Source organism: Pteropus vampyrus, unplaced genomic scaffold (assembly GCF_000151845.1).
Source record: "Pteropus vampyrus isolate Shadow unplaced genomic scaffold, Pvam_2.0 Scaffold27, whole genome shotgun sequence".
NCBI lineage: Eukaryota > Metazoa > Chordata > Mammalia > Chiroptera > Pteropodidae > Pteropus > Pteropus vampyrus.
The window spans coordinates 1,495,343-1,498,399 of NW_011888808.1; the positions used below are offsets into that span (position 1 = coordinate 1,495,343).

The 3,057-nt window shown below is 30.4% G+C and overlaps 1 pseudogene; it reads right to left on the reverse strand.

Annotated features, from left to right (window-relative positions):
- Nucleotides 1–2,729: 2,729 nt before the first annotated feature.
- Nucleotides 2,730–2,848, reverse strand: LOC111737476 (annotated as a pseudogene).
- Between the last annotated feature and the right edge of the window lie 209 nt (nucleotides 2,849–3,057).

Consider the following 3,057-nt stretch of genomic DNA (forward strand, 5'->3'; position numbering starts at 1 on the left):
ATTTCCACAATTCAGACCTGAGAGATGGGCTACCAAGTATTTAATATGTAAGGTACAAACAAAAATATAATGACAATATAATTGAATGCATGAACTCAATTTTTCCTAATATACACATCTGGGTCTGGGAAAAATGACAAGCTGATTCTTAAGATCTTATGGGAACACAAATAAACTAAAATAATGTGGAAAAATATTCATAATAAAGAGGAGAAGGAGTAGAAGAAGAAATTCATGAGGATACTACCCGAGTATGAAATGTTTATGAAATAGGGATAAAATGGGTCAAATACGTGGTGACAAAAAGAAATCTAACTATGGGCAGTGAACAAACGATGCAACACATATATGACTTACTGTTGAATTGTACGCTTGAAACCTATTGGGTTTTGTTGATCAATGTCACCTCAATAATTTTTAATAAAAAAAAGTCATGATATGTAGAATACTGGAAAGAAGTAAGAAAAATCAACATCTGAGATAATAGAATATAAGATTTACACTTTTGTTTTTTTACAGTCTTTGGACAGTTATCACTCTTCTATTTAATTATGTCTTTTTATTGGCATGCCTTATCATAAAATCCTTAAATAACAGCTTCATATTTAACCTGTTTTATGTGACATATATGTCTATCAGTATTGTGCTGCATGAATAAACATATACACATTTATATATATAATGGATAAAAATTTTTCTAATAATGTATTCCTTTCATAAATTTGGATCATTAATAGTGAAGCAAGAAAAGTAACAAGTACCCTATAAGTAAGCATAAATGCTTTCCCTTATGAATTTGTATGAATATATCATATAATTTATTGATTTTTTTTATTTCATGCTAGCCATTCACTATATGCATATATTATATTCCAGAAAATATGCCCACTTTTACAATGTACATTTAGAAAATATGAAGTTGCTATTTAATACTTATAAATCATTTAGAAATTAACACATACTGCAAATACATATATGCTTATCAAAACTGATTTATAATTGCAAGACAATTAATACTAAAACATTTCAGGGGAAAAATGTGTTTCAACCACTGCTTCATAGCATACATAATACTTCTCAGTTTGCATTATTCTGGCTGCTTATGTGTCCCTTGATGTACTCGGTATAGTCTGTGCCTTTAAGTCGAACATGGAAACAAATGGTGCATTTGTATGTCCCTAGTGTAATAGTTCAAGGCAATTTTTCTTTCAGAAAAGGATTTGCAAAATTTCCCAATACTATAACGTTATGAAAGATATAAGACAAATGTAGCTGTGATGTGAGATGTCCTGGACAGGAATTAAGATCAAAGTCACCTCCAAAGAAGGTTCGAGCTGTGAGGAGAGCTGACTAAGTTTTTTTTTTTTTTTTGAGAGTTTGCTGTATTTTTATCTATATAATGATCTTGGTGTAGCCATAAATCTATCATTACTATCATTTGACTTATCCTAAAAATGAAATACTGTTCCTTATAATATGAAATGTCAGTGTCACATTTGAATGTCTAAATGAAGCAGAAAAAGAGTCGTATGGCACAACTTTTATAAAAATTGAAATTCTAGGGTAAAAGTTTTATTATTTTTCATGTTTTATCTACTTTATTTCTTGTAAGTTATCTGTGTATGTATGGAAACCTGCAATGTATTGTACTGATATGTCACATGTAGAGATCATATAGCAAGTAGATAAAAAGATATAGATAAATTAACTGACTCTACTTATCCTAAATGAATAACATTAAAAGACCTTGATATTGACAGTATTAAGCATTCATATCTGATATTGAATTTATAATCTTTATTTCATAAATGTCTATATTTTTACAAATAAAATTCATGTTACTGGCTATACTAGATTATCTTTTAGCTAGGTTTCTTCATGGACGTTTTATATTCACTGGCTGTGTCTTTTAAAAAAGCTATTATACTGTCATAACATTTTTTCATAGTAGTGCATCTGTACAGACAGAGTATGAAAGTGAACTACAATGAAATGATTTGTGTATTCAAAATGCCTTTAAGGAGAAATAACTATGAGAATTTGACAGTTTTTTTATGCAAATGCATTTACACTATGGTGTTAATCCATTGAGATGATAAATAATTATTTGTCCTAGGCAATTTAGTGAGCATTTTTATTTCTATAAATTCAGTTGTACACTGTAACTATGAATGTGGAAAATTAAATCTGTGTGTGTATGTGTGTGCATATGTGTGCATAGTCTTTCCCTATGCCTTTTAAAAGGACTATTACTGTAGTAATAAGAAAAATAATATCATATAATGAGCAACACAAAAAAAATATGCCCTAATTTTATAGTGTTGTGGATAAAAAATAACAAGATATATATTGTGGTTGAGAATATTATTCTGTTGATGGCTGCACATCTATTATCAAATGTTGACATTCAGCTGAGCCATAATTAGGTCCAGTTCAGAGGTTCTCTTCTTCCTTACTCATCTTCACAGAATTCGCATTGTCAGCCCAACACCATTGGCTGGCTCAGGATAACATAGTAGTACTTTCAGTGAGAAATAAGTTATCCATCTTTGGAGTAATTGATTAATAACAATTAGAATAGAAAAACAGTCACCGCAAGGAAATTTGATAAAAATATTTTAAATATTTTTTTTTTTTTTATTTTTTAGGTGAGGCGGCCCTTGGTTGACTTCACAGATTGCAAGGACCTTGTCAGCTTACTATCTCTTATTTTTTTATTTTCTTTTTTATGCCTACAGTACCTGGTCTTCCTAGGTGATCTCCCAACCAAGTACTAACCAGGCCCAACCCTGCTTAGCTTCCGGGATCAGATGGGATTGGGCTTGTTCACGGTAGCAAAGCCGTAGACTAAAAATTATTTTAAATTTTATAAAACCATTTTCCTTTTTCCACTGTCAGGACGAAAAAGGTAATTATTTTTATTTTATTGTTGAAATTGAATTTCTTTGAAATTAAAAGTATAACAGTTTTGATGAAAAGCACAATGTGTTTGGCCACAGGTATAAAACAGTGAGGGAGGGGCTCCACTTTGTGTTTTAACAAGCTTTCCAGAGGAGC